This window comes from Neoarius graeffei, chromosome 19 (assembly GCF_027579695.1).
Source record: "Neoarius graeffei isolate fNeoGra1 chromosome 19, fNeoGra1.pri, whole genome shotgun sequence".
NCBI lineage: Eukaryota > Metazoa > Chordata > Actinopteri > Siluriformes > Ariidae > Neoarius > Neoarius graeffei.
This window is the reverse complement of record NC_083587.1, coordinates 8,370,143-8,394,194: the sequence shown is the minus strand read 5'-3', so window position 1 is coordinate 8,394,194 and position 24,052 is coordinate 8,370,143. Positions and strand designations below refer to the sequence as shown.

At 41.3% G+C, this 24,052-nt stretch overlaps 1 protein-coding gene across 1 annotated transcript in view; it reads left to right on the top strand.

Annotated features, from left to right (window-relative positions):
- The window catches only part of LOC132867697 (zinc finger protein 883-like), a 57,878-nt gene that overhangs the window by 17,134 nt on the left and 16,692 nt on the right, over positions 1-24,052 (top strand). The window lies entirely within an intron of this gene.

Sequence of the window (24,052 nt, the reverse complement as noted above, 5' to 3'; positions counted from 1 at the left end):
TAAAGCGGCTAGAGATGATGAGATGAGACAGTATATACCCGGTGTGCTGTGAGACAAAGTGAAGTGTGCTGTGGAATTTTGAGCAACCCCATGCATTTTCATGCAGGCTCATGAAATAATATTTTTTTAAAATACAACAGTGACTGTACTTTTTCATTAAAAATGTTTGTAGGTAGTCACTTTTTTTTTTTAATGTAAATGGCCTTTAATTCCATTTTGAAAATAAATTTGGCTCCAGGGAGGAGGATTATTCATGTAGCGACCAGAAAAGGCAGTCGCTTTAGTTGTTGCCAGTTCCACGGAGCCTTGCCAGAGTGCAAAGGCTCATGGGGCTGTTAATGTTAAAGCTTGGAGAACATTAGGGGCTAAATAGCAATGAGCCACCTTGACCAAGACTCCTGCAGTAATTGACCACCTCTGTCCAGTATTTCTGATAGGCATGTATCTTGTAGTAAAATAAAACAACATCTAGAACCATGTTATGTACAGAGCACAGGATGTCACATAAGTCAATCAGTCCCTATCCCAGTCCACCATCCCACCCTGCCTGAAGTCCTCTACCATCTTCCATTGCCAAAAAAAGACCATTAGCAGCCTGAATGACCACTGACCAGTGGCACTTGCTCCCGTCATCATGAAGCACTTTGAGCAACTGGTTCAGACTTGCATCATCTCAAGTCCCCCACCCATGTTAGACACCAGTATACTTGTAGAGCTAATGGATCTACAGAGGACGCCATAGCAACAACTCTCCACACTGCCCTCACTCACCTTGAGCAGCAGGAGAGCTATGCTAGGCTGTTCTTTGTGGACTTTAGCTCAGCATTCAACACCATTCTCCCTCACAGACTGGTGTCCAACCTGACAGACCTGAGACTGTCTTAATCCATCTGCCTCTGGATAAAGGACTTCCTGTCTGATTGCCTCAGCAATGGCTCCCCACTCTTCACCCTCTAGTCAAGTCAAGTTTATTTGTATAGCGCTTTTAACAATAGATATTGTCGCAAAGCAGCTTTTCAGAATTTGAACGACTTAAAACATGAGCTAATTTTATCCCTAATCTATCCCCAATGAGCAAACCTGTGGCAAGGAAAAACTCCCTCAGATGACATGAGAGAGAAACCTCGAGAGGAACCAGACTCAAAAGGGAATCCATCCTCATTTGGGTGATAAGAGACAATGTGATTCTAACATTTTTAACATGAAATCAGTTTTGTTGATGTTCTAACTCTTCATTGATGGAAACTTGAGTGCAAAACTGTTCATGACAACTGCAGTCCTAAAGTTAGCAAGTCAGATGTAGTCCTCAGCCATAAAAGCATTACTGTAAGAGTCCAGAGCATCTTCCGAGTGTGACTTTCAACTGTCCATATGGGGCCATCCTCCACAGGAGCGACGTGATGAGACTCCAACCAGATGTAGGGCATCAGAATGGATCAGGCAGGTCTGAGGAGCAGAAGAGGTCAGGATTGCCATGCAACTCAGAGGGACAGATGGGGGGAGAGAAAGAGAGAAAACACAGGTTGTTGGGTATGCCCAATGTCACCTGATGAGTAGGAACAGTATACATTTTGCACTGAATACAAACGGGGACTCCGGCAACTAACTATGACAGCATAACTAAAAGGGGAGAGCCAGAAGGTAGCACAGGCATGAGGGAGCCCCGGGACATAAAGCAGCAGCCACTACAGGATCAACAAACTCGAGCGAGCAAGTGAGTGGGGGACTGACAGCATCCATACATCCCAGTTTACCAAAACACTCTGTCTGAGGACCCTCCAGATCTACACCTTTCCCTCATAAACACTCTTAACAAAAGGCTTGGCTAAACAGATATGTGCTCAGCCTTGACTTCAACATGGACTGTTTCTGATTCCCGAACACTACTTGGGAGGCTGTTCCATAACTGTGGAGCTTTGTAAGAAAAGGCTGTGCCCCCTGATGTAGCCTTCACTATAGGAGGTACCAGCAGATAGTCAGTCAAGTTTATTTGTATAGCGCTTTTAACAATAAACATTGTCGCAAAGCAGCTTTACAGAATTTGAACGACTTAAAACATGAGCTAATTTTATCCCTAATCTATCCCCAATGAGCAAGCCTGTGGCGATGGTGGCAAGGAAAAACTCCCTCAGACGACATGAGGAAGAAACCTCGAGAGGAACTAGACTCAAATGGGAACCCATCCTCATTTGGGCAACAACAGACAGCCTGACTATAATATTAACAGTTTTAACATGAGGACAGTTTCGTTGATGTTATAACTCTTCATTGATGGAAACTTGAGTGCAAAACTGTTCATGATAACTGCAGTCCTAAAGTTAGCAAGACAACTGTAGTCCTCAGCCATTAAAGCATTACTGTAAGAGTTCAGAGCATCCTCCAGGTATAACCCTCAACTGTCCTCATGGGGCCGTCCTTCACAGGAGCGGTGCGATAAAACTCCGACCAGACACAGGGCACCAGGATGGATCAAGCAGGTCCGAGGGGCAGAAGAGGCCAGCATCTCAATCACAGGACCAACATGTAACTCAGAGGGACAGATTGGGGGGGGGGGAGAGAGAGAAAGAAAACACATTAGGTATGCCCTAAAAATGACAAGTATTCAATCTGTGTGGTAGGCTCGCAGAGACGAGAGTCTTTACATCAGGCATAACACACAACAATGGCATGTTAATATGGTAAAAAATGTATCATGCACGGGCGCAGATAGAGGGGGGGATGCGGGGGATTCGTCCCACCCAGATTTAAATTCACCTCGTTCGGTCCCCCCCACTTATAGGGAGGAAAAAACGTCTATGCTGTCTTTCTTTGCATAAGGCAAACCTCACGGAAAAATCAAAAGACTAATTACCATTCGGTTTATTGAGGTGCACAGCACCCACGTGCAATGAACCGGTGCTACAGGTGCTCTAGCCCCTGCCCCTTTTCTGTTTGCTGTCCAAAGTGCCTTTTCATAGGGACTGTTTTGTTGTTGTTTTTTTAATATTTGTAAAAGATAAGTTAGCTCCAACATCAATATTCTCTACAATTTGACAATAATATATGAAATTATAGATTTATAAAATAACGTATTTCTATGTAAATGCGGGCATCAATCCGTGACGTCATGCATTCAGTGAGCCTCCGTGCAGAAAGCGCATGCAGGCGGTTGGCAGTGGGAGACAGTGTGAGGAACGGCATGGTAAGGTCACACTGAAAGTCTCCTTTCATTTCTTATCTGAACATGCAATACTGTGCAGCTTAGAACACAACAGTAAATGCGTAGGGTTGTTTATCATTTAATGAAGCCGCCTAGGCTATAACCGTTTGCTCCATCCATTTGATTAACGTGGCAGATTCGGAAACTTTGAACGACGGCGTTAATAACATATTCTAGCAGCTTCGAAAACTTAAGGCTGAATGACGACGTCCACAACATATTCTATCAAGACTATTATGTTATAGTAGCTTAGGTTAGTTGAGTTAAAACATAGGGAAACGTTTTCTAAATAAGTGAAAACCTGCATTATGCAAAGATGCCAAGGAAAGAGAGGATAAAGAAGCAGAAAGAGAAGGAGCTGCGGGAGGCAGCAAAAGGCAGTGGATCTCTGTCCAGTTGGGTCAGAAAGAAAACTACCTGTGTCAACTGCAACGGTAGAGCGTTCCTTTTCAAAGTTAAAGCTAGTGAAGACAAAACTCCGCAGCCTCATGAAGAAAGGCTGTCAGACCTTCGTCTGCTGGCAATTGAGAAAGATATCCATATTGAATACAGTGTTGTCATAGACATTTTCAAGAACATGGCAAACCGAAGACTGCTGCTTTGAAGAATACTGCAGCATTTAGATGGATCTCACTCTCTCACACACACACACACACACACACACACACACAGAATGTTCATTTGCAATTGAAATTTAGTTTTGAATAAAGTTAACTTGTGTGAAAAATTTGTTCCAAGTGCCCTTTTTTGAACGTTGAGCCCCTGCCCCTCCAAAGGTCTTTGCACGGCCCTGGTGCACAGCAGTACAGACATAGTTGCAACTGTGCAGACTGCACAGGTTTTGAGCTTGGTTGCTATGGTTACCCACAACAAGTTTGACAGGCATATCGGGGACAGCGCCTCCTAGTTCAGGACCCCAACACGGCATGATGAAGGGTGCCAAAAGGCAGAAAACGATTGCATCGTTTTTTCAAAAAAAAAAAGACTGGAAGTAATCTGTGCCTTACTTTATCATATCACCTTGCAATTTTTTGATAGTCTGTTCAAAGTAATGTCGTAGTGAAAGTAAAATCGTACAGAGTAGAGATGCCTTTCTGGTAGCCTCCTTCTTTCGGTGGTAGCCTGTAGATACAGTGCTCAGAAGGCAGTTTTAATGTTTAATCTGGCATTCCCTGCCATAATTTCAGCGAACATATTGTTTCATAAGGAAACTTTGCGAAGAGTTGTTGACTGACTGCTGCTCACGCAACACACAGGCATAGTTAGAAAGTCAGGACACTGGTTTACACTTTATACACACACACACACACACACACACACACACACACACACACAGCCCAGCCTCTTGCTATGTTTAACAGTTGGAACTTAGCGGTTTTAAAACTAGTTTTGCAGTTTCTGTGCATGATGATAATATGTAAACTTTGGATTTCCATAGGCTATGTTAAAATGTTATCATTGTCCTGGCCTGCAGGTAGTTCCTGGTGATGGCAGTGAGGGAGGTGAAATAACATGTATACACACTACCGTTCAAAAGTTTGGGGTCACCCAGACAATTTTGTGTTTTCCATGAAAAGTCACACTTTTATTTACCACCATAAGTTGTAAAATGAATAGAAAATATAGTCAAGACATTTGTCTGGCCATTTTGAGCATTTAATCGACCCCACAAATGTGATGCTCCAGAAACTCAATCTGCTCAAAGGAAGGTCAGTTTTATAGCTTCTCTAAAGAGCTAAACTGTTTTCAGCTGTGCTAACATGATTGTACAAGGGTTTTCTAATCATCCATTAGCCTTCTGAGGCAATGAGCAAACACATTGTACCATTAGAACACTGGAGTGACAGTTGCTGGAAATGGGCCTCTATACACCTATGGAGATATTGCACCAAAAACCAGACATTTGCAGCTAGAATAGTCATTTACCACATTAGCAATGTATAGAGTGGATTTCTGATTAGTTTAAAGTGATCTTCATTGAAAAGAACAGTGCTTTTCTTTCAAAAATAAGGACTTTTCAAAGTGACCCCAAACTTTTGAACGGTAGTGTGTGTGTATGTGTGTGTGTGTATATATATATATACATACACATATATATATATATATATATATATATATATATATATATATATATATATACACACACACAAAATGGAATCATTTGCTGACAGCTCAGTCCCCCCCAGTTCAAAAATCCTATCTGCGCCCCTGATATCATGACCTGCTCTGGCTTGATGCTTGATTGGGTGATGGGAGCACACTCCTCAGCAATGATGAGACGCAGATGGGACCCTTAGGGCTGGCCAAGACAATTCAGTTACATTTCACCAGGTCTGGGACATGCGACAGAAAGTCTGACGGCCGATTCCCTGCAGGCTACGACAGCCAGTCGAGGTCTCCACCAAAAGATTTCCTGTTGACTCCATGTAACTCAGAGGGACAGATTTGGGGTGGGGGGGGGAGAAATTACAGGTTGTTAGGTATGCCCAATGTCACCTGAATAAGTAGGAGCAGTATACATATTGCACCGAGTACAAGCAGGGACTCCAGCAACTAACTATGACAGCATAACTAAAAGGAGAGAGCCAGAAGGTAACACAGGCATGAGGGAGCCCCGGGACATAAAGCAGCCAGCCACTACACCGTCAACAAACTCGAGTGAGCAAGCGAGTGGGGACTGACAGCATCCATACATCCCAGTTTACCAAAACACTATGTCTGAGGACCCTCTAGATCTACACCTTTACCTCATAAACACCATTAACAAAAGGCTTGACTAAACAGATATGTTTTCAGCCTAGACTTAAATGCTGAGACTGTGTCTGATTCCCGAACATTACTTGGAAGGCTGTCCCATAACTGTGGGGCTTTGTAAGAAAAGGCTCTGCCCCCGATGTAGCCTTCACTATACGAGGTACCAGCAGATAGCCTGCATCTTTTGATCTAAGTAGGCGTGGCGGGTCATAGAGGAGGAGAAGTTCACTCAGGTACTGTTGTGCGAGACCATTTAGTGCTTTAAAGGTCAATAGTAGTATTTTATAATCAATACAAAATTTGATTGGGAGCCAATGCAGTGTGGATAAGACAGGCGTGATGTGGTCATATTTTCTAGTTCTAGTAAGGACTCTTGCTGCTGCATTTTGAACTAACTGGAGCTTATTTATGCACTTATTGGAACATCCAGACAGTGAGGCATTACAATAATCCAACCTGGAGGTAACGAAAGCATGGACTAGTTTTTCCTGCGTCACGCAATGACATTTGAATTTCTTCTCTTAGAAATATTTCTGAGATGAAAGAAAGCTAACCGGGTAATGTTATTGATGTGAGTTTTGAATGAAAGTCCGGGGTCAATAATCACTCCGAGGTCTTTTACTGCTGCACGTGAAGAAACAGAAAGGCCATCCAGAGTCACTGTGTAATCAGAAAACTTACTTCTAGCTGTATGTGGTCCTAGCACAAGTACTTCAATCTTGTCAGAGTTAAGCAGAAGGAAATTAATAAGCATCCAGTGTCTAATGTCCTTAACACATTCCCCAATTCTATTAAGCTGGTGTCTCTCATCAGGTTTTGCAGAGACATACAACTGTGTGTCATCAGCATAACAGTGGAAACTAATACAATGTTTACGAATAATATCACCCAGAGGTAACATGTATAGAGAGAAAAAAGCAGTGGACCCAAGACAGAACCTTGTGGAACACCAAAATTTACCTTGGTACGTCTAGAAATATCACCATTTATATCAACATACTGATAACGATCAGTTAGATAAGACCTGAGCCAGGAGAGGGCCATTCCCTTAACTCCCACAACATTTTCTAGTCTATCCAGAAGAATGGAATGATCAATGGTATCAAATGCTGCACTAAGGTCAAGCAACACAAGTAGCGAGACACAGCCCTGATCAGACGCCAACAGTAGGTCGTTTACTACTTTAACCAGTGCTGTCTCTGTGCTATGATGAGGTCTAAATCCTGACTGATACATTTCATGGATGTTATTCCTATGTAAATATGAGCATAACTGCTGTGCCACAGCTTTTTCAAGGATCTTGGAGATAAAGGGGAGGTTTGATATTGGCCGATAATTGGACAGCTGACAGGGATCAAGGTCAGGTTTTTTAATCAGGGGTTTGATAACTGCTAGTTTAAAGGATTTGGGTACATAGCCAATCGTAAGAGAAGAATTTATTATTTTTAGAAGCAGTTCAATTACTCCAGGCATTATCTGTTTGAATAGATGTGTAGGTAAGGGATCTAGTACACAAGTTGAGGCTTTTGATGTAGAGATTACACTGTGTGCACAATTATTAGGCAAGTGAGTACTCTGACCCTACCATTATTTCTATGCATGTTTTCCAACCGCAAGCTAGATACACTTGAATGCTAATTGGATTTAAGCATTCTCAGGTGGTATTTATTTGTGTAATGAGGGAGGGTGTGACCTAAAGTCATTAATACCCTATATTAAGTGTGCATAATTATTAGGCAGCTTCTTTATCTCAGGCAAAATGGGCCAAAAAAGAGATTTAACAGACACCGAAAAGACAAAAATTGTAAAATGCCTATCAGAGGGATGCAGCACTCTTGAAATAGCTAAGCTATAGAAATGGGAGCACAGAACAATCAAACGTTTTGTTGCAAATAGTCAACAGGGTCGCAAAAAATGTGTGGAGAAGAAAAGACACAAATTAACCGCAAAAGACTTGAGGATTAAACATGAAGCTACCAGGAACCCATTATCCTCCAGTGCCACAATATTCTAGAACTGCAACCGACCTGGAGTGCCCAGAAGGACAAGGTGTTCGGTGCTCAGAGACATGGCCAAGGTAAGGAAGGCTGAAACACGACCACCACTAAACAAGACTCACAAGTTGAAATGTCAAGATTGGGCCAAGAAATATCTGAAGACAGATTTTCCAAAGGTTTTATGGACAGATGAAATGAGAGTGACTCTGGATAGACCAGATGGATGGGCCCATAGCTGGATAACTAATGGACACAAGGCACTTTGACTCCGACACCAGCAAGGTGGTGGAGGGGTAATGGCATGGGCTGCTATTATTAAGGATGAGCTAGTTTGACCATTTCAGGTTGAAGATGGACTTAACATCAACTCCCAAACCTACTGCCAGTTTCTAAAAGATACATTCTTCAAGCAGTGGTATGGGAAGAAGTCTGCATCATTCAAGAAGGCCATGATTGTTATGCAGAACAATGCACCATCACATGCACCCTAGTACTCCACTGCTTGGCGAGCCCGCAAAGGCCTTAAAGATGACAAAGTAATGACATGGCCCACTTCCTCACCTGACTTAAACCCTATTGAGTACTTGTGGCCCCTTCTTAAGCATGAGATTTACAGCGAGGGAAGACAATACACCACTCTGAATAGCATTTGGGAGGCCGTGGTTGCTCCTGCACAAAAAGTTGATCGTCAACAAATCAAAAAACTAACAGACTGGATGGAAGGCTCATGGCAGTTATTGAAAAGAAGGGTGGCTATATTGGTCACTGAATATTTTTGAAATGCTAGAAGTGTTTATTTGTTAATTCTGAGTTGTTTATTTGTTACACTGAAAATTAAAATAAACAAGTGAGATGGGAAACTTTAAGCTTTTCATTTAGTTGCATAATAATTCTGCACACTAAATGTTGCCTAATAATTGTGCACACTTATATATTCCCCTGAGAAGGCCTAAACTCCCCTTTCCTTTGTTAATCATTCTGGTTTTAGGTTTATTAACAATTTGGATTGACTGAGAGCACTGTATTTGTTCAACGATAAAATTAATCATCAGGAATACAACTTGCCTAATAATTGTGCACACAGTGTAATGAAAGTAATTCCGTTTCTTTAAGGGGAGTAAAACATTCTAACTGATGATCTGATACAGTTATATAGTTAACTACAAGGTCACTTTGATTGTCTGACCTTAAATTAGTAGTTTGAATTTTTTGTTGGATATTCTCAATTTTGTCATTAAAAAAAATTCATGAAGTCGTTGCTACTACATACTGCAGGTGTGCATGTGTCTATAGTGGACTTATTCCTGGTTAATTTTGCTACAGTATTAAATAGGAATCTCGGATTATTTTTGTTATCTTCTATTAGGGAGGAGAAATATGTTGATCTCGCAGCACTAAGAACTTTTCTATACTTCAGGAAGCTCTCCTTCCAAGCTAATTTGAACACTACCAATTTTATTTGATGCCATTTACGTTCCAATTTTCGAGTGGTCTGTTTTAATGTGCGAGTGTCATCATTATACCAGGGTGCTAATTTTTTGTCTCTGACCATTTTCCTTTGTAGAGGAGCTATATTATCTAAAGTATGGCGGAATGTTGACTCTAAGCATTCAGTTGCCTGATCGAGTTCTGCAGGGGCTGACAGTGACCCAATCAAAGTTGACAACTCTGGGAGATCATTTATAAAGCTCTGTGTAGTAGTTGACGTGAAAGTACGTTTAATACAGTAGCGTGGTGAGGTGCATATATTATTACTCAGACATAGTTTGAATGAGATGAGATAATGATCTGAGATAACTTCAGACTGTGGAAGTATGACTATATTGTCTACGTTTAATCTGAATGTTAGTATTAGATCAAGGGTGTGACCACCATTATGGGTCGGTCCTATGACATTCTGCTTAATCCCGACTGAATCTAAGATGGACACAAACACTGTTTTTAAAGGGTCTTCTGGGTTATCGAAGTGAATATTAAAATCTCCGACAACTAAAGCTTTGTCTAAGGAAATAACCTGATCTGAGATAAAATCTGCAAATTCAGAAAGAAACTCAGAATATGGCCCCAGGGGCCTGTAAATAATAAGCAATGGAATTAACTGGGTAGACTTATTTTTTGAGGCTACATACATTATATGAGTATGAAGAACTTCAAATGTATTAAATTTATAACCAGGTTTGTGTGTTACACTTAGATAATTGTTATAAATAACCGCAACGCCTCCTCCTCTGCCAGTTAGACGAGGCTGGTGTATATAACTGTATCCAGGAGGACTCGCTTCATTTAATGCTATATATTCATTTGGCTTAATCCATGTTTCAGTTAAACAAAGTACATTAAACTCCTGATCAGTAATGAGTTCATTAACCATTAGCGCTTTAGATGTAAGAGATCTAATATTTAATAGCCCCACCTTTAGATCAAAGGTGCTGGCAGCAGCTGTACAGTCAGTATAATCTAATTTTATATTGATTAGGTTACTGGAACAAACTCTCTGAAAATTTTTTACCTTTTTGTTGAGCTCGAGGAACAGATACAGTCTCGATGTAGTGGACCCTGAGTGACGACTCTGTGCAGCTAGCAGACAGTCGGTTTAGCCAGTTCGTCTGCTCCCTGGCCTTGGCTCTGGATTGTCAGAAATTAACTAGGCCTGTTCTGAGACTATGACCTATGCTGCAGGAAATGAGAGCAGCACCTTCCCGAGTGGGATGCAGCCCACTCGGGATAGCCTGCACCTTTTGATCTAAGTAGGCGTGGTGGGTCATAGAGGAGCAGAAGTTCACTCAGGTACTGTGGCATGAGACCATTCAGTGCTTTCAAGGTCAAGAATAGTATTTTACAATCAATGTGAAATTTGATTGGGAGCCAATGCAGTGTGAATAAGACAGGGATGATGGGGTCATTTTCTAGCTCTAGGAAGGACTCTTGCTGCTGCATTTTGAACTAACTGGAGCTTGTTTATGCACTTCTTGGAACATCCAGACAGTGAGGCATTACAATAATCCAACCTGGAGGTAACAAAAGCATGAACTAATTTTTCTGCGTCGTGTAATGACATTGAATTTCTTTTCTTAGAAATATTTCTGAGATGAAAGAAAGCTAACCGGGTAATGTTATTGATGTGAGTTTCGAATGAAAGTCCGGGGTCAATAATCACTCCGAGGTCTTTTACTGCTGCACGTGAAGAAACAGAAAGGCCATCCAGAGTCACTGTGGAATCAGAAAACTTACTTCTAGCTGCATGTGGTCCAAGTACAAGTACTTCAGTCTTGTCAGAGTTAAGCAGAAGGAATTTAATAAGCATCCAGTGTCTAATGTCCTTCACACATTCCTCAATTCTATTAAGCTGGTGTCTCTCATCTGGTTTTGCAGAGACGTACAACTACAGGTCCTTCTCAAAAAATTAGCATATTGTGATAAAGTTCATTATTTTCTGTAATGTACTCATAAACATTAGACTTTAATATATTTTAGATTCATTACACACAACTGAAGTAGTTCAAGCCTTTTATTGTTTTAATATTGATGATTTTGGCAAAAAAGTAAAGGAAAACCAAAAATCCCTATCTCAAAAAATTAGCATATTTCATCTGACCAATAAAAAAAGTGTTTTTAATACAAAAAAAGTCAACCTTCAAATAATTATGTTCAGTTATGCACTCAATACTTGGTCGGGAATCCTTTGGCAGAAATGACTGCTTCAGTGCGACGTGGCATGGAGGCAATCAGCCTGTGGCACTGCTGAGGTGTTATGGAGGCCCAGGATGCTTCGATAGCGGCCTTAAGCTCATCCACAGTGTTGGGTCTGGTGTCTCTCAACTTCCTCTTCACAATACCCCACAGATTCTCTATGGGGTTGAGGTCAGGAGAGTTGGCAGGCCAGTTGAGCACAGTAATACCATGGTCAGTAAACCATTTACCAGTGGTTTTGGCACTGTGAGCAGGTGCCAGGTCGTGCTGAAAAATGAAATTTTCATCTCCATAAAGCTTTTCAGCAGATGGAAGCATGAAGTGCTCCAAAATCTCCTGATAGCTAGCTGCATTGACCTTGCCTTTGATAAAACACAGTGGACTAACACCAGCAGATGACATGGCACCCCAAATCATCACAGACTGTGGAAACTTCACACTGGGCATCAAACACCTTGGATTCTGTGGCTCTCCACTCTTCCTCCAGACTCTAGAACCGTGATTTCCAAAGTAAATGCAAAATGTACTTTCATCTGAAAAGAGGACTTTGGACCACTGAGCAACAGTCCATTTCTTTCTCTCCTTAGCCCAGATAAGACACTTCTGACATTGTCTCTGGCTCAGGAGTAGCTTGATATTAGGAATGCGAAAGTTGTATCCCCTTTCTTGAAGATGTCTGTTCATGATGGGTCTTGATACACTGACACCAGCCTCAGTCCACTCATTGTGAAGCTCTCCCAAGTTCTTGAATCAACTTTTCTTGACAATCCTCTCAAGACTGCAGCCATCCCTGTTGCTTGCGCACCTTTTCCAGCCACCCTTTTCAGCAATGACCTTTTGTGGCTTACCCTCCTTGTGGAGGGCATCAGTGATCATCTTCTGGACAACAGTCAAGTCAGCAGTCGTCCCCATGATTGTGGTTGTGTGTACTGAACTAGACCGAGAGATACACTGTGTTCATACTGTTTTACTCAAACTCGAAATGAAATATTCTAATATTTTGAGATGTTTTTTTTTTAATGTTTTTGTACTGTATGCCATACTGATTAAAATTAAAATAGAAAAATGCTTGAAACATTTTAGTTTATGTGTAATGAGTCTATAATATATAACATTTTCACTTTCTTAAATAACTGATGGAAAATATTGAACTTTATCACAATATGCTAATTTTTTTAGAAGGACCTGTATGTGTCATCAGCATAACAGTGGAAACTAATATCATGTTTATGAATAATATCACCCAGAGGTTGGTTTTATATATATCAGGGCTTTACATTAACTTTTTTGCTCACCGGCCACTGTAGCTAGTGGTTTTCCTGAGTCACTAGCCATTCAGCCTTTTCACTAGCCACAATTTTGTTGCCAGGAAATCGCAGTTTTTTCTTCACCATGATACGTTAAAGTTCGGAAGATCTAGATTTAATTATGAATGGCAGCGTATAATGTATCTGTACAGTAGCACTCAAGTATTCAGTGCTGTTAAGGTAGCTCCCTCTATGAAAACATGGAACCAATTCAGACAAAAATATAAGCAGAGTATTCTGTTTATTGAACTCAAATTCAAGCCCCTTTCAATATGAAATCGTATATGAAAAATAACATTCAGTACAACTGAACTGATTCTAATATTAAAAGTCCAATTCAAAACATTTATCATTGAAAAACATTTGATGTTTTGATATGCAAGTATTATGTGTATTATTATGTATATTATGTATTATCTATTAATTGTGTGTGTGTGAACATGTGTAGAGAGAGACATTAAATGTCCTCATTACATTCATCATCAGATGAGTCTGAATGGTCCATGAAAAATGGTCTTCGTGACCTGAGGCTTCCAGCAGGTCATAAGTTGATAGCTGGGGCGAGATCAACTTCTTTACAATCACCTGAACGTTTCTAAACGGCAGCTCCATCCTCTCCAGCTCAGCCGACTTCATGACAGCCAGGGACTGAAAGCAATGCTGTCCTGTAGTGAACCAGCCGTCTTCGCCGGTTTTGATGTTATAGTACCGATGTGTGCATTTGACTTTTCGTGGTCCTTTATAGTTTCGAGTTTAAAATTACTGGTGCCTGTCTTTGCCAGACTTTCTGCAGTCTTCGCAGTACATGGTATTTTCGGTTTTGCTATGAACGAGCCAATCTGGGCGGCATGGTGGTGTAGTGGTTAGCGCTGTTGCCTCACAGCAAGAAGGTCCGGGTTCGAGCCCCGTGGCCGGCGAGGGCCTTTCTGTGCGGAGTTTGCATGTTCTCCCCGTGTCCGCGTGGGTTTCCTCCGGGTGCTCCGGTTTCCCCCACAGTCCAAAGACATGCAGGTTAGGTTAACTGGTGACTCTAAATTGACCGTAGGTGTGAATGTGAGTGTGAATGGTTGTCTGTGTCTATGTGTCAGCCCTGTGATGACCTGGCGACTTGTCCAGGGTGTACCCCGCCTTTCGCCCGTAGTCAGCTGGGATAGGATCCAGCTTGCCTGCGACCCTGTAGAACAGGATAGAGCGGCTAGAGATAATGAGATGAGATCTCTTGTGTGGTGTGTAATTCACCCCTCTCATTGAAATATGGCGAGCTTTTTCGGCGCGCGCTTTGCGCATCACGGACCTCGGTGATTTTTAAAATGCTGCTCCGGCCCTGCTCATTTCTGCCCCTTTTTTCCTGAGCAGCAGGGTTTGAAACTCCAGCTATATGCTGCCACACAGTGCGCTTGTCAGTCGTCAGCAACTTTGTTGCTTTGTTCATTAACCGCAGGATACCGTATCATTTGATTTTATCTGAGACGTTAACGAACGTTCTAAACAATTCTAACATGTTGTCAGAATGTTTACGCAGGTGCTCATGGGAGTTGTAGGTGTGTAATATTACATTGCAACGTGTTTATTATATCAGATGCCTTCAGAGAAAACTACAATTAAAATATATTGTCATACCACAGAATAAACCACCCGCCAAAGTGGCTAGTGAGACTAAAGTTATTACCCGCCAAAGCCGAATTTTACCCGCATTTGGCGGGTGCTAATGTAAAGCCCTGAGATATAAAAAATGCAGTATGTCTAGAAAAATCACCATTTACATCAGCATACTGATAGCGATCAGTTAAATAAGAGCTGAGCCAGGAGAGGGCCGTTCCCTTAAAGGAACAGTCCACCGTACTTCCATAATGAAATATGCTCTTATCTGAATTGAGACGAGCTGCTTCATACCTCTCCGAGCTTTGCGCGACCTCCCAGTCAGTCAGACGCGCTGTCACTCCTGTTAGCAATGTAGCTAGGCTCAGCATGGCCAATGGTATTTTTTGGGGCTGTAGTTAGATGCGACCAAACTCTTCCGTGTTTTTCCTGTTTACATAGGTTTATATGACCAGTGATATGAAACAAGTTCAGTTACACAAATTGAAACGTAGCGATTTTCTATGCTATAGAAAGTCCGCACTATAATGACAGGCGTACTAACACCTTCTGCGCGCTTCGACAGCGATCAGTGCAGCATCTGGAAAGCACAGTGTAGAGGGTGAGTGGGGTCCTGGTAGACTTGAAATGCTTTTTTTGTTAGAGCCTGTGTATATAGGTGTGAAAGTTGCAATTGTTTGTGTCCAATTATTTTTCCAGCCTGGTTGACGATCTGTACCAGTGGTTTTTTTTTTTTTTTTTTGACAGAGAGGTGCCCATACCATGACACGATGTTAAATGTCAGCACACACTCTGTCACTGATTTGTAGACCATGGTCATTGTCCGCTGACTAGTGTTCAGGTTCCTGAGTTTCCTCAGAAGAGCCAGGTGCTGTCTCCCATTTTTGAATGTATAGTCCACATGTTCTTGAAATTGTAACTGACTGTCTATTATTGTTCCAAGGTATTTGAATTGAGTGACCTGCTCCACTTCCTGACCCTTCATGCTGATTGGCCTGAAGGCATGCCCAGAATCTTTGTTGCCTCCCTTCTTGCTGCTTCCCAGCCACATCTCCTTGGTCTTGGTGACGTTGAGATCCAGGAAGCTGCTATCAAACCATGCAGCTAGGGTGTTGATGTACTGCAGGTAGGGGGAGCTGTCTGTGTCCCGCAGGCAAGCAATTAGGGCCATGTCATCTGCATACTTGATGAGGGAGAGGTCATCACTGTTGCATTGTATCTCGTTTGTGTATATGGAGAAAAGCAGGGGTGATAATACACATCCTTGAGGAACACCGGTGTTGAGGACTAGAGAGTCAGAGAGGCAGTTGTTAATACACACACGCTGGGGCCGGTTTCTCAGAAAGTCCCTGATGAGAAGGACTAGGCCACTACTAACTTTCAGGTCACAGAGGCGCTGTAAGAGGAGGTGTGGCTGCACAGTATTAAAAGCTGAGGAGAAATCCATGAAGAGAATGCGGGCATGAGTTTTTGGTTTATCCAGGTGACCTATGTATGTTGTGTAGGAGGGTGTGTGGGGCATCCTCCACCCCTCTGTTGGTACGATAGGCAAATTGCATAGGGTCCAGTGATCCTGCTACCTGGCGGGTCAGATCATTGCGAATTAGACGCTCCATGCATTTGCTGAGGATGGGTGTGAGAGCAATGGGTCTGAAGTCGTTATTTGTTTTGGCATGGGGAGTTTTAAGTACAGGGATGATAGTCGCTGTCTTCCAAGCTTGAGGATAGAAGTTGCAGTCCAGGAACAGCTGGAATACTTTGGTGATAGTTGGACCTAGTTGGGCCGCACATTCCTTTAACACCCTCCCCTTGAGTCCATCTGGACCTGGGGCTTTGTGAGGGTTAAGCCTCTGGAGTATGGAAGTTACTGTGTGTTCTTGAATAATCATTGGGTCAGAGATCAGACCAGTGCAGACAGCGTCACACTCTTTTTGAAAATCATGTATATCGAATCTAGAGTAAAATCTGTTTAGATTGTTTGCTAGCTGGACAGGGTCCTCGTCACACTGGCAAATGTGTTTTTTCTCCCTACCCATCATTTTGTTCAACCCTCTCCATGCATCTCTAGCATTACCAGTCTTCAGTTTTCCTTCAACCTTATCCTTGTAATCCAGTTGGGCCTTTTTTATTAGCCGTCTGACTTCCTTGGTCAGTTCTTTTGTTTTTTCTAGGTTACTCTCCATGAAGGCTATTTTCTTCAGATTTAAATGGTATTTCAGTTCTTTAGGCCAAAAAAAAAAAAGTGTGTTTCCGGTTACGTAGATTTCAAAACTAGGGTCGGTAGGCAGGCTTTTTTTTTTTTTTTTTGAATTTTTTTTTCAAGAAGGCTGCCATAACCTATATTTAGACAGGAATAATTTCACAAAATTTAATGAATTTCCTTGCAGGTCACCTAAGTTACCACCTTCTGATGAATCTGATGCAGCATGAGACACCTTTTAACATGAATTTTTCTGTAAATATAACAGCTCAATGGAGCACTTGCATGTGACGTCACAGCCAATCCAGATTGTGACTGACGCCATCTTGTCGGTCAAACGCCATATTCCGCCTTCTACTTCTGCTTCTGGTTCTACTTCTGCTTTTACTTCTACCTTTTCTTCTGGAAAACCCTACTATATACAATTCTACTACAACGGCTGCGGCTACAAGCTCTCCCTACCTGTGCACGTTTTTTATGTTTTTTGTATGTATTTTTGCGTGTTGTTCGTCTGTACCGGACTTCAATATCCACTACAAACGTATGGACTTACTGGGCATTGGTTTCCAGCAGAAAATGACGGTTTGTAGCGATTTCCATCGCATGCACAACATTCCGGATGAGATAGCGAGACCAGCGGGGTCTCCGTGGATTGTTATTGGAAGCAAAGCGAAGGAGGCGGCGTCGGGAGCGGAAGCAAAAGCGAGGCTGCAGGCAGAGCCGACCTGTTGACTAAGCTCAGAAAACAGCCACTCAAACCTCCACTGCTAAGCCCCTACCTCTCCAACACCAGATCCATGTAAACAAGACGGACGATTTGGAATCACAGCTGGAATTACCTTATTCTATTCTATAATCGGCTGGTCAGTGCTATACTCAATACTTAAGTGACTTACCCATCCAATGAGGATTCTTGTTTACAATATGCCACATCTGAGTCGCTGACAAATCCTGAATTTCTGTAAAGATAACTGTCCAGAGATTTATAGGCACGCAGTGCTTCACCACTGAACAGCAAGGGAAAGTTAATGAGGTAATTATACACGTCCGGGTATTCCGCTGGCAGTTCAAAATCCGGTCGTGAAAACTCCGTCCGGTAAGCCATAAGGGTCACTAATCTGTAGATCATTTATTTTAGACATATATCTAGTTACAGTGGTGCTTGAAAGTTTGTGAACCCTTTCGAATTTTCTATATTTCTGCATACATATGACCTAAAACATCATCAGATTTTCACACAAGTCCTAAAAGTAGATAAAGAGAACCCAGTTAAACAAATGAGACAAAAATATTGTACTTGGTCATTTATTTATTGAGGAAAATGATCCAATATTACATATCTGTGAGTGGCAAAAGTATGTGACCCTTTGCTTTCAGTATCTGGTGTGACCCCCTTGTGCAGCAATAACTGCAACTAAACGTTTGCAGTAACTGTTGATCAGTCCTGCACACCGGCTTGGAGGAATTTTAGCCCATTCCTCCGTACAGAACAGCTTCAACTCTGGGATGTTGGTGGGTTTCCTCACATGAACTGCTCGCTTCAGGTCCTTCCACAACATTTCCATTGGATTAAGGTCAGGACTTTGACTTGGCCATTCCAAAACATTAACTTTATTCTTCTTTAACCATTCTTTGGTAGAACGACTTGTGTGCTTAGGGTCGTTGTCTTGCTTCATGACCCACCTTCTCTTGAGATTCAGTTCATGGACAGATGTCCTGACATTTTCCTTTAGAATTCGCTGGTATAATTCAGAATTCATTGTTCCATCAATGATGGCAAGCCGTCCTGGCCCAGATGCAGCAAAACAGGCCCAAACCATGATACTACCACCACCATGTTTCACAGATGGGAGAAGGTTCTTCTGCTGGAATGCAGTGTTTTCCTTTCTCCAAACATAACACTTCTCATTTAAACCAAAAAGTTCTATTTTGGTTTCATCCGCCCACAAAACATTTTTCCAATAGCCTTCTGGCTTGTCCACGTGATCTTTAGCAAACTGCAGACGAGCAGCAATGTTGTTTTTGGACAGCAGTGGCTTTCTCCTTGCAACCCTGCCATGCACACCATTATTGTTCAGTGTTCTCCTGATGGTGGACTCATGAACATTAAGATTAGCCAATGTGAGAGAGGCCTTCAGTCGCTTAGAAGTTACCCTGGGGTCCTTTGTGACCTCGCCAACTATTACATGCCTTGCTCTTGGAGTGATCTTTGTTGGTCGACCACTCCTGGGGAGGGTAACAATGGTCTTGAATTTCCTCCATTTGTACACAATCTGTCTGACTGTGGATTGGTGGAGTCCAAATTCTTTAGAGATGGTTTTGTAACCTTTTCCAGCCTGATGAGCATCAACAACGCTTTTTCTGAGGTCCTCAGAAATCTCCTTTGTTCGTGCCATGATACACTTCCACAAACATGTGTTGTGAAGATCAGACTTTGATAGATCCCTGTTCTTTAAATAAAACAGGGTGCCCACTCACACCTGATTGTCATCCCATTGATTGAAAACACCTGACTCTAATTTCACCTTCAAATTAACTGCTAATCCTAGAGGTTCATATACTTTTGCCACTCACAGATATGTAATATTGGATCATTTTCCTCAATAAATAAATGACCAAGTGTAATATTTTTGTCTCATTTGTTTAACTGGGTTCTCTTTATCTACTTTTAGGACTTGTGTGAAAATCTGATGTTTTAGATCATATGCAGAAATGTAGAAAATTCTAAAGGGTTCACAAACTTTCAAGCACCACTGTATCTGTTCATTAGAAAAATGAGCCGTGTAGTCCGTCGGTTGAAATTGATCCATTCTGTACACGAGTGCAGCAGTATTCAGCGGTGTTTTTGACCGACAAGATGGCGGTTGTGTACTTTCTGGTCACGTGACTGCAAGATCTCTATACACCCTGGGTGCCCACTACGTCGATCGCGATCGACCGGTCGATCTCGAAGGCAGGGATGGTAGATCTCATGATTGATATGTAAATATTAATATATTTGTTATGAAATTAAAAAAAAAAAAAAAACATTGTGGTCATTTTTACATGTAAACAAATTCGCTTTTTCCCTGAAGCGAAATGTCAGAGCGCTGCGTCAAAAAAATTGTTACATTAGGTTACCATGACAACCAGCAAAATGAAACTGCTGGTTTCAAAGATGCAGCGCCGTGATTTAGGAAACTTCTGAAACCTCGCCTCGGAGCTGGAGATGCAAGGGAGGGCGTTTGCGCAACTTAACAGTGCACGCTACACTGAGCAGATTGAAATTCTCCAGTCAGAGTTTGAGAAGCGATTTCAAGACTTTGCTTTGCTCAAGCCACTAGCTACATTCATGTGCCACCCATTCGGGGAAGATACTGAGGTGGATTCCCTCGCCTCAAAAGTTGCGGCACTGTTTCAGCTGAACACGTCTGCCGTGGAAGACGAGATGCTGATGCTGCAGTCTGACATCGAGTTGAAGTCCAGGGCGCATGGGCCGTTTTGGAATTTACTCACGGAGGCGAAGTACCCGAACATGCGGCAATGTGCCACCTCCTTAACCGCATTGTTCGGCTCCACTTATTTCGCATATGAAGATCATTAAGTCCAAATACCGCTCCAGTATGTCCAACGATCATCTCGAGGCCTGCTTGAGGCTCGCTACCAGCAGCTACTGTCCGGACTATGCAGCCCTCTCTGACTCCCTCCAGTGCCGATCATCATCGGATTAAGATCTGATTTAGGGCCTACATCAGTATGCTATGTATTAAAGTTGTGCTGTTGCTAAGTTCCACGGTTAAAAAAAAAAAGAAAAGAAAGAAGGAAAAAAATATAAAAGAAGGAAAAATGTTTTTATATAAAATTGTTGTAAATGTCAAATCTCTGTCTAGCAGGCTATACAAAAGTCAATTGATGTGAACAAAAATGTTTTGGGGTTTACAATGCCTGTCTGGATGCATTTAACTTTTTTTTCTAAACATAGCCCATTTTTTTTTTTACAGTGGGCTTGTTCCATGTTTACATATTAGTAGTTTGCGGTTTATAAAAGTTAACAGTGATTTGAACAAAAATACGTTTAGGAGTACAAAGCTTATGCATTTAACATAATTTGAATGTAGATTTCAGTCACCTTTTTGTATGCATGTTTGCATATTATTAAACAAATTGCATGTGAATGTTTATAAATCAAAACAAGTGTCATTATTGTTATTATTATTATTATTATTAGTAGTAGTAGTAGTAGTAGTAGTAGTCCTAGTAGTAGTAGTACTAGTAGTCATAGTAGGCCTAGTAGTGGTAACAACCTAGTCTGAGTAGATCATATTAACATGGTCATTTTAAAAGTAGCTCGCGAATCAAAATATTGTGGGCACCCCTGCTATACACCATGAGAGAGAGAGAGAGAGCAGCCCCTCCCCTCTCTGCTCCCTGAGTGGAGCTCGTCGCCTTGGTAACGGTGCAGGGAAAAGACACAATATAACAAGCAAAGAGCGCTTTTTCTCAGAGTTCCCGCTCCTCGAACAACGCTGATTTACACGGAAACGAAAGGAGCTATTCACAAAATTCTTTCACACTGAGTGCTACAAGGCTCCCATGAACACATAAATGTATTTTTTTTTTTTTGTCCCTAGTGTAAAAAATGTGGACACTAGAGCGAGTTAAAAACAAGTGACTTTTCTGATTTTGCAGTAAAAGCGCTGCCACGTTTATAATGTGAGTCTATGGGAGAGCGCGGCTGTCCTCTCCTTACTTTCAGGCTTCTCATTCAAAAACTGTAAATCCTATCGCTCAGGGAGACACTTGTCTTGATTCACACAATGTGTGACTACAACTTTTGAGAAAGTTGTGTGTGTAGAGTGAAAATTGTGGCTGAGAAAACAGTTTAAATGAGAAAGTCAGAGCTTTTTTTTTTCAAGCTGCCTACACTCTAAACTCCTGAGCTCCACTGGTGTGTAACGCCATAGACACCCATTATAAAGCCGGAATTTCTCCAGGTGTGATCATGGTGCTTGATCTGTGACTGATCAAAAAGTATAGAGCCTAGCAAAAAGTTGAATGCCAGATCCACAGAGGAAAAGTTTCTCTACGTTTTAAAGTTTGAATCATGTCTCTAGGTGAAAGCATGCCAGAGCAGCGGATGTTTGAAAATGTGTGTAGTTTTTCAAATAATTCCATAGAAATGAATGGGAAATTTATCTAGGTCAAAGAAAATGAAATTAAGCACTGTAAATAATGTAAATGATTTATATGACTAAAGGTTACAATAAAAAAAAACTTGGATTACATTGCTTTGTTTGCACTTATATGATATGACACTTTTATCCAAAGTGACTTTACGGTTTTTTACAGTGTTACAGTCCCTGTAGCAATGTTGGGGTTGGTGCCTTGCTCAAGGTCATTTCATCTATTGATGGTATGGCTGATGGCTTTCAAAACATCTCTGAATGGGGCAACAGGTATATTACATAAAAATGGATAACGGTAATGGTGAAAATGATAAGTTGGCCTTATATATGCCAACAGATATTCAAGGTATAAGTAGATGAAATGAACATAAAAGGGGTCTTATTTTCAACTAAAGTGTACTGCAGATGTAGTGAGTTGAAACATTTTCTGAATGAGCTAGTTGGCCCCTTTAAATAAACGGGTATCTATTCATACAGTGAGATCACCAAAGTTTAATAAACTAAAATGCAATAACTAATTTTGAAGTAGATGATGTATAGGACATGTGTCACTTGTGTTTTGTGACTTATTGTAAAAATGATATAAAAGGTTCAAAATCGCATAGTTACAAATATAATAGTAACTTCATATGATAATATTAACCACTGGTTATTTCAGAGAGGAAAAAAATGGGGACACTATTGCTTCCATTCGGGACAATACAACACAGAATTCGGGACCACTGGGGGACACAAAGAAAAAAAGTTAATTTTGAGCCCTGATCACCTGGCTTCATTTTACAAACTTACTACAGAATATAAACAGACAAAGACAAATTCGCCACACGCCACTACCGAGGGTCAGCACATACGGATGCGCCCCTCTAGCACGTTGCACATTGTTGAGTGCAAATAGCTCTGTAACTTGATGTCCTTGAGGTTGTTGAGACATGGCGGGCCGGGAATACCATCTAGCCCACAGTTCAAGTAGTAGTCCTTTGAGAGTAAATGCTCAGGCTTTTGCAGCATTCTGTTCCCTAAAGCTGATGTCGGTAAAAATTCTTTACACAAAGGTTTTCTTGTTTATATAGTAGGGTGTGCAGTTTTTTTTTTTTTTGAACTGTTCTTCCATGTCCGGATTCTTCCGGAAAAGGAAAGTACATTCCAACATGTAGCCAACACTAGGCCACAAATCTGCACCGTCACTCCATTGGTTTTGAGGAATTTTGTACAGATCATAGCCACTAATAAACTCTAATTTCCATGTATCCTTCACTTCTTTAAGATTATCCAAGTAATCCGTTAGTAGAGCTTTTTTAGCTGTCTGAAGAAAACTACAACAGCAACGGACGTCTGACATCTTTGCTTGGCTTCAGTATGTAAACAAAGTTTGCTTGTCCTACAGGTATAGGGTAGGGTAGTAACCATTGCTAACGTAAATGTGATGTCAGTGTAAGGGGTCTATAGACCGAAAAAGAGCTTCTACCCAAGAGCCATAACTGCACTAAACAGTGCTTGTTTTAAAGGGACCGTGCAATTTAAAAAAAAAAAAAAAAAAACAGCAGTGTGAATGTTTTGTGCGTGTATGTCTTTTTAGAGTTTTTGAGTTGTTAATATATATTATATGGACATATTTCTTTATTTTTAATAAGCAGATGTTGCACTGGTAGGATGGCATCCAATTTCGTTGTACGATATGCAGTGACACGTTTTTATATTCAAAAGTGGAGCTCTCCGTCTCATGATTTCTCCTTCCACACACACTTGCCACATTAGTTCGCTACCTGTCAAGTTAAACGTGTAAAAACAAAAATGTCCAAGTCTATTGCAATACTTCATAAAACTAAACACATTCCAAGCCAAAAATCATTGCACGCACTTTATAATTCTCTGCTTGTTCCATACATAACTTATTGTGTGGAGGTCTGGGGAAATGCAATCACAAACCCGATCTTCATATTGCAGAAAAGAGCTATTGGGATCATACACAACGTATGTTATAGTGAACCAACCAATCAGTTTATAAACTTGAATGGCCTTAAATTTCGTGATTTTGTGGATTACAAAATTGCTCAATTTATGTTTAAAATCAAAAACAAAACTATCCCTGACTGTATTCAGAGTTTTTTTCAAATCAGAGAGAATCATTATGAATTGAAAGG